The sequence below is a fragment of the Sinohyriopsis cumingii genome, chromosome 12 (genome assembly GCF_028554795.1).
Source record: "Sinohyriopsis cumingii isolate HCF-2022 chromosome 12, ASM2855479v2, whole genome shotgun sequence".
NCBI classification, from domain to species: Eukaryota; Metazoa; Mollusca; class Bivalvia; order Unionida; family Unionidae; genus Sinohyriopsis; species Sinohyriopsis cumingii.
The window spans coordinates 60,594,060-60,603,275 of NC_142972.1; the positions used below are offsets into that span (position 1 = coordinate 60,594,060).

A 9,216-nucleotide genomic window follows, 5' to 3' on the forward strand; every position below is an offset into this window, starting at 1 on the left:
TATTTTTTACCAATAACTTGGACATAACTTGGCCCTCCCTGGAGAATTAAAGACGGGTCCCTTAAATTTGTAATAATGGTGAGACCGGGCCCTCTTGTCACAAACAACTAATGTCACATCCAACAATTTCACATTTCTGATGTTCAGGTGTGGAGTCATGAGTCCTAAATAATTGTGGCAAACATCTCTGCTCCATTATTTCTGTATGCCTTCAGTTCTGCCTTCAGGTATATGCACAGTTTGTGTACTTCACAATCTGTAGGAGTAAGTATTTGAGGTCCTTGGAGAAGCTTTCTCAATGGTGCAAAATTCTCTGTACTTTAGTCAAAGTTGCAAACAAGTTGAAGAGATATTTTTTTTAATCAATCAGAAAAGAGTAGCTTTAAAGTTTTGTAATTAGATTGTGTGATAGGATTAAGGGTGTGACACAATACTCACTTTTTTGTATCAATATAATCATTGGCTAAAGAACTAAATGGATTACGACATAATTACCTCTGATAACTTTACCATCATCTGTGCATCAGAAAGTCCCAACTTTGTAATCTGACTTGTTTTGACACCAAGGTTTGTTTTTTACCCAGTCTGACCCCCAATTCTGACACCAATTTTTTTTTTTTTTTTTTTTTTTACTGAATCTGACTCCCAAATCTGACACAAGATTTCAGGCTCTCAATCTTGCATCCCTATGGGATACACTGCTCTGTTCTTTTAGGTGAGAAATACTGTATTGGGGGCTTCTATACATCACTAATCCCCAAGCTTAGCTTAATTTTCAAATGATCAATTAGGTACAGATCCCTATATTTGACCAATGATGTATAAACATAGTCAGGGTCAGCAAGGGAAAGCTTATTTATAATCACACAAAAATTTAGTGATAATTATAGGTCACCAATGATATGAAATACAGGGAAACAAAAACAGTACTGTTCACCATTCATAGATTACATGCTTCACATTGTACACAATAAGGTAGACAGACCTACAAATGGAGCCCCATCAGGGGACTGAATATTACAAATTTACCAGTGCCTTTAATCAACTTCAAAATGAAAATGCTGAATTTCATCAGCCCATTCAAGACTTGTTTCAGGCAAATTAGGTAACTTTTCTGACAGGCCCAATGGGCAAATCACTAGAGTTTGAGGGGCATTTGGGCTATCCAATATATTCATTTTGTGGTATTTTTCTTGGCCTGTTTTCATATTGAAATTTCTAAATGCAAAAAAAAACCCCACCATATTTTCATAATTTGTGTGTAATAAATCCCAATGAAATTTGTTTCAAAAATGTACTTAGTTACAAGATTTTAACTGCTACAGGAAATCTCCAAATTTGACTGATTAACATATAGAAAATCCCAGTTCCATGAGCTTCAGGGCCCTGCTTTGATAGTCACAGAAAAATCTCTGAGACTTGGACTGTTACACTATCTTTTCCTACACTGAAAAATCCCTGAGACTCGGACTGTTACACTGTATCTTTTCCTACACTGGAAAAATCCCTGAGACTCAGACTGTTACACAGTATCTTTTCCTACACTGAAAAATCCGAGACTCAGACTGTTACACAGTATCTTTTCCTACAGTGAAAAATCCCTGAGACTAGGACTGTTACACTGTATCTTTTCCTACACTGAGCCCTTAAATCGGGACACATGACTATAAATTCAGTAATAAGAAGACATGCATTTCAAATCCGATCAAAGTTTAATATCGGAAATATATTTCTATACAGTGATGTTTTTCTGCACAGCCCAACAAAGTCCAGGCCTAAGGTGGCAGATCTTACTGGGGACCAAATTCCAGCTGCATTTTTTTAAAAAGCAAAAGGATTTTTTTAAAAACTGAAGTGAATAAATATTATATGTAGCAAACACAAAACTAATAAGCAGATGTTAAAAATAAAACTTGTTACCCTTCTCTTCCTGCCACCCCACACATCTTTGCTACCAGACAGCAACATGTCCAAATGGACCTGGGTTGACAAAAACCTCAAAACATTGCTGCATCTATATTATCAAGTGCAAGTTGTCACGATATGTTACAAGTTCAATTTAACCCTGCTATTTAGTCCAGATCAAAATGGCAGAGAGTCCTAAAGCAGCAAGTTACCGCAGTTATGTGGTTTCAAATTTTGATGAAAATACAAACAATTTTGTTGGGCAAATTGATACTGTAGGCAGTGGGGATCATGATCTTGATTGACTACATGGAAATGAATTAGGTGGATATCTTGTTAATTGGTATTTTTACAATAATTAAGACTTTGATAGTATTTTTAATTACAAAACATTTTAACTAATTCACATTTTTCAAAAATTTCCAAGGCTTGAAAATAATGTTGATGGGTGGCAGGTCCAGGACTCATCACCATCTGAGGGAACCAGATCCGCCATGCATATAAACAGGTCCAAGTTGCTCACCTGTTGTGAGGAACATCAAATTCAATACGCAATCATAGTTACATGATTGAGTTTAAAAAATGAATTAAGTAGTTATTTTTAAACAATGCAGCTTCTTTACTTTACTGATCTTAATAAAATTTCCAGTAATCTTAAACGGTCTTTGTTTTCACTTTTACAGGACTCGAGATTAACATAACTGCGGTCAAATCAACCTTTAATTTTGACGTACCATGGTAAAGGGCGATGGGTCTGTTGGCTAAATAATGGAACTTTGAAAAGAATGAACATATTTTTCCTGTATGCCAATCATACTTACCCATGGCCAATTTGTGTTACTGTGTTCTATATATGTACAAACACAGTGTCCGTCATAACTTTGCATCCTTGTTTGTTTATTCTTTTTGATGGGGGTTCATTTTCTTCATTTTTTATGTTAGTAAAGCTATTTCGATTAGCAAATGGATGAGAAACCAAAGTTAAATAAGTACATGACATGTATTGATGTCTGTTATGTTCATTGGCATGGAACCAAGTGCTCCAGGTCAGTTCACAATTTAGTGTTGTAGTCAGTGGCTAATTCAACCTTACGGTATATGACCAGTCACGTAACATGTGAGAACATTTTTTCTTAGACAGCCTTTACATCACATCAGTCTGACTATCACGTACACAGCAAAAATTGTTACCAGACTTTGAGTAACACTGCTTGTACATAATTTTGCATATATATATATATATATATATATATTTGCTGACATTTTACACTTTAATTAACAATTCTGAGACTGCAGTGGAATACTTTTAATTTCCAGTTTTTAGAACAGTGGGAGGTCCCGGACCTGGAGCACCATTGTTTGCAGACCCTGATTTCAATTTTTTTAAAAATCAATATATGTGCATGGTATTATGAAATTTTACTGCATTCCAGAAATAAACCAAACAAAACCCAACAAAACTCAGGCTGCATCAGAAGTTGCTATGGAAACAAAAAAAATGAAAATAAATAACAGATTTGCTGACTTTCCTGTAAGAATGTCTGATCCTCTTGATCACCAATTTTCATGCAAGTAAATCTCTAATAATTGTAAACACCTTTGACGTTCTTCAGTGATTTTGTATAACTTTTTCACCATCTTAAAACGCCACAAAATTTCCATTTTATTAACTGGCATATAGGAAGTAAAATATTTCTGATCGAAAAACTACATTCAAATTAGATTTTAATAAAATGTACAGTAAGGTTTTTAGTTTATTTACCTTTACTTTGCACTGAACATTTTACATCTGAAAATGTTCAATGAAAAAAAAGAGGACTTTGTTGAACATTTCACGTTTTTTTTTAACTGGGGTATAACTTTGAAAAATTATGTGAAAAACTTGTCCTGTAAAGCCATTATAGCTAACATCACTGCATTCGCATACCAACTGAGTTTCAGTATGAAACATGTTAAGGCCCCTCTTCACTTAAACCATCAAGTTTGTCGTTATATCAGAAAAAAGATATTTAAAAAAAGGTGGAGAACAACTTGTTTGTCTACTTTCTCTTAACTGATAAAATATTAAAATGCATCTTTCTAAACAACAAAACAATATTTGACTGGGACATAAGAAATCACATACCCAAATACACCCATGCATATTCTGCTTTAAGTCATATCAACCACGAATAACGCAGATCATGTCACATAATGCATCAGTTGGGTTCCCTCTGTTTCATTACTTGTAGCAAACTACACAGACTCAGATCTGTCAGTGCATTATTAGTAGCATATCTGGGTCTATGCAGTTTGCAGTTGGATCGGACTTACAAGCATATTTGGTATCATGGCAAACATAGTATTTACAAACCCTGCCATTTCTTTGCATACCCCTACTGATTTAAAAAACCAAAAGCAGGCAACAGTAGATCTGGGTCTATGCAGTTAGCACTCAAGTATATATTGTATCATGTCAAGCATATTTTATTCACACACCCTCCAGTCTGTTTGCACCCCTCTACTGATTTAAAGACCAAAAGCATCAATGATATAAAATACACAAAACATGGTCATTTCATTCAACATGTCACGTGAAACAAGACACCACAAAATGAAGACGTGTATGACTCTCACCATAGTTTTTGTAGGTCGCAATTTTTTTTAAACGTTCATTTAAATGTCACTTTTCTCTGGTATGAACAAAAACATTGCAATGAAAGACAAATAATTGAATACTAGAGTAACTAGTTCCAAGCAACAGTTGAAATATATTGTTGACATTGACGGAAGAAAACACAATGCTTTAAAAAAAAATATCTAAAAAAGTTATATGTTGAGAAACGATGTTTCTGTGTAACCTAAACATCTTCCGTTCGTCACCTTGAGTTAAGCGTAATACAAGGGCACTTATTTCAAATGTTCATATTGTCATTAGGTTTGAATATTTTATGGGTTAAACGGGAATATTTTATTTACCTACAGATTTGATTTACAACCAGGTGGCGAATTATAACATGTCATAATGGCGTGCAAAATAAAAAGCCAAACAATATTCAACATAATTATTTGTTAACTTCCGAATAAATGAAGAATGTATTTCTTGTACCAAAAGGTGCCCATCGACGTTTTTAGGTTACATCTAATACATGTATGAAATGCACGCGAAGCTTTTCAGCCAAGTAGGATTGTGTATTCCATCAGAAATCATTCGGCTAATGACAGAACGTCATCAAACGACAAACCTTATAAACAACGCGCACCTGTTGATTCAACTAAAATTAAAGGAACTGTAAGTTCCACGATTTAAATAGCATAAATTGGCTTCGAACACGCTTGAATTTTAACATATATATCTATTCAATTTCGTACCTAAGCTGCATTCCGCCCGCCATATTGTTTTGAGGAAGACGATCGCTTTATAGGACAGACACCAGTTGCTTAGAAAAGTTTAACCGTTAAAACATTCCCTCTTATTTACCTATTTCTAAAAAGTTAAATCTTTTTCTTAAAAAAACGCCTTTATATGTTTCATTATACTTACTCGAAATTCCTTGCTAAGTCAACACGAAAAGATCCCACTACACAACACAAACGGGTATGTTTCGATGAACACTTTTTGTGGGGGTGACACAGTAGTTAAAGAGAAATATATATATTCTGGCTTAAAATTTTTGACTCATTTAAATTGTTTGTGTTTAAAATTGGAAACATATTTTTAATTAAATCTTTATCCTTCAAAAGATGTTTTATAATCAAATCAATGTTTGAGTTATTGAGTAAATTCCAGAGATCAAGATCTGCACTCCCCTATATAATGGTATCTTCTGTCAGATGCCAACTTACCCTTCTGATTGACATTCGCAACGCCCATCGGCCGGCATTGTTGACATTCCATAGAGATCACGTGATCATCTAACATAATGATTTGTATCTACACAGTAAATATAGGCCACGTGGTGGCAAAAAAGGTGATAAACGCTAGAAGCAATAAGTTCAAACAGTTATCGCGCAGCTACCAAAAGATAAAAGGATTCAAAAATGTATTTTTCATCGGATGTGTGGTACGAGCGATTTAATTTATATTCCTATTACTTCTTTTGAAAACAAATACCATATGGCACGGCGATAACTGCAGTATTTGCAATACACATGCTGCTCGTTTTTCCGCTTCCCCTTGGGAGTATACTAGCACTTTTTCTCACGTTATGTTTAAATCATTTTCAGCATTATAATGAAAAGTAGTCCTATCCTTCGCCTTTTAATGTTCTAAAATAGCACCTGTTCCGTAATAAATGTCAATAAGGGGCGCCTAAGGGGAACGCTATATCCCCCCCCCCTTGTTTATAAATCTTTTTTTTAGACTGTAATTTCCGTCTTCAATAACACGTGTATGATTGTTGCCACAAACTCAGTGCAAGAGAAAATAATTTTTTCATGTTTTGTTTTGGTTTTTTTTTTATAGAAAAAAAATTAAATTTTAAATTATGTTTGAAACAGACGTAGAATCGTACCGTCTAAACACCTGTTTGCTCTTGGATGCAATATAGGCCCGATGCGCTCCCGCGAGTCTTAAGAGACAATGGAGATAGGAGCCGCAGTGGCTCAGTGGTTTGCGCGCCTAAATAGCAACCAAAAGTGTAAATGTTCGAATCCTACCTTTGGATCAACCTAGAATGGCTATGGTGGTGTGCCACTGGGAAAGCCACTTTAGTCCAATTCATCATCATCATCATCATGTCTCATGACCTAGTGTGGTCGTCGAGGCACTGTGCTGCTGAACATCTGACCAGTTCCCTCCAATTACATCTGCACTAAATAACCTATTTGTGTTGTTACAAGTTAAAACACCGAACTCAGCCTATTTGTATGTACGCTTCATCCAATGGAACATGTCATTATGATCGATATCTTTCACTTTGCTGGAAATCATATCAAACACACACACACCACTGGTCCTACAAATTAAGTCAGTTAATATCTTATACAGATGCCTGACCTTGACACCAACAACTTTCTTTGATTTAAGGTGAATATGCTCTTTGATCTAATTAACCCAAAATTACGTTTCTCTGCTAACAGTACATCTAATGATATAAATGACCGTTATTGCTGAGGGTCAACGTTACTTAGTTACATTTACCTGATATGACTGAAATACTTTTTTTTTTTATATAGGAAAAATGCCTATATAAATACAGACACGTATTCTTGTTTCTCACGTATTCGAGTTTCCTCTGATCTTTCCAACTTTAAATATCCAAGTATCTAAAACTGGGGGAAACAAAAAAAAAAAAAAAGCATCCAGAGGAAACTCGGACTACTTTAACTTGAACAAGCACTAATTTAGTCTATGAAAAAGAGGCAGGGGGATGGATAAACATCCACCTCCCTAACCCGCTGTGGATTCGTTAGTGCTTTATACCTACCTACCCCTACTTACCTGCCTTCTATCATGCATGTATGCAAATACTGAAAACAATATAAAACGTTATATTAATACACATATCATCAAAACCAATGCGCCTCCTTTTCCAGTAAATATGTACAACTTTTTTTTTCTTCTGGTGTTAATACAATATAGACAATTAAGAAAAGGACAAAAAAATGCGCAAAACTAATGGAAATATGACAAAATCGATCACACAGCTAAACGGCACAGCTGGGAATCAGTTGGTATTTAATGGTTTTAATGCGTTGGACATACTTTCTGTATTTTCGTTTTGTATGGGCATTGTCATTTCTGCATACTACATGTTTAAAGTTGGTTATATCCCGAAAAATCGTACGGTTTAAAAGCTCATCCGTCGTGTGCCATTTTATTGGCTCTTAGGTTGTACTAAATAACGGAAGGTTATGTTGAGGAAGTGACATTTGATTGTCTCTTTGGTTATACTAAATAACTGAAGGCTATGTTAAAGATGTGCCATTTAGCTGGTTCGTAGGTTGTACTAAATAACGGAAGGTAAAGGATGTGCCATTTAGGTGGCTTTTATGCTGTACTAAATAACGGAAGGCTATGTTAAGGAAGTGCTATTTAGTTGGCTCTTAGGTTGTACTAAACGGATGGCTATGATAAGAATGTGCCATGTAGTTGGCTTTTCGATTGTGCTAAATAACGGAAGGCTAGATGTGCCGTTTTGTTGGCTCTTAGTAAGTACTAAATAACGGAAGGCTATGTTAAGCGGACAGGTTTATTAACATAATTTGCTTGTCCAGGAATATATTATTCCAAGAGGTTTATTAGCTTAATCATATGATCATAATTGAAACTTTTTGTTTGCTTGTTTGATTGTTTTTTGTTTTTTTTTTTGTTTTTTTTTTTAAATTTTAGAACCAGTCTTTTACTGTTCTGATTAATCGTTGCGTACATTAGTAACTATCAGTATGCGCACCGATTATCAGGGAAATGTGACATATGCACAGATGTTGCGGTACTATGATGGAATATATATATATATATATATATATATATATATATATATATATATATATATATATATATATATTACAAATTGATAATCAGCAATAACTTTTACATTAATGCACAACAAGCTCTTCTCAGTTGAAGCCGCGGTATTTATATGCTAATAATGATCACGCTAGAGATCATGAAATTCACCTTTGCTTTGATACACTTAATTTGGTGTTAATAAAAGACAGAATAAAGAAATTTGGATTGATGTGTTGTTGAATGGCACAGCAACATGAGTAGGTTATTTAGCGCGCAACTGTATCAAAGTGATTGTCCCAACGTCGTAGTTACCGGCCTGGGTTGATCCGTTGGTAGTATCTCTTATCTCCACTAGTCAACTCTTTCGACATGCTCATCCGGGCTATTCTATGGGACACACGGTACTAATTATATGGAAAAATGGGAACAAGTCTGGAAATGAGTGGAGACAAAAAGGAGTATGACTTTGTTAGGCTGGCCAGGATTGGTTGATAATGAAATAAAGAGTTTAGTAAAAAGAATCTTTTGTGAGCTTATCATAAGTATAACTGACAAAAGTAGCGACATTGTTTTATGGATGGAATTTAGTCCTTTAACAGTCTTGAGTTTGGAACACTCATTACTGAAATTAGCACCTGGCTTTTTTGGTATGGATATGAAAGCACGTGTTTCAACCACATGTAGATCCAGAAAATGCAGCTTCTTATATCCTTTTCTCAACACAGAAGCTGTAATCCAGAATGTATCCTTACTGATGAATACAGGTTTAATCACTCTGAAATTTAATGTTATTAATTTTTTAATAGAATGGTGTTTGCATATGTTTATTATGGGAACTGAAATAGAGTCCTGAGTCCTACCTTTCATAGTCCGCAAGT

The 9,216-nt window shown here is 34.8% G+C and overlaps 1 protein-coding gene across 1 annotated transcript in view; it reads right to left on the reverse strand.

Moving 5' to 3' along the window:
- Nucleotides 1-5,506, reverse strand: part of LOC149786565 (uncharacterized) — a 94,261-nt gene extending 88,755 nt beyond the window's left edge. The window contains exon 1 of the mRNA XM_089977072.1: nucleotides 5,429-5,506. The gene's annotated coding sequence lies outside the window, so the exon portion shown is untranslated. The remainder of the gene's footprint in view (nucleotides 1-5,428) is intronic.
- Nucleotides 5,507-9,216: the final 3,710 nt, after the last annotated feature.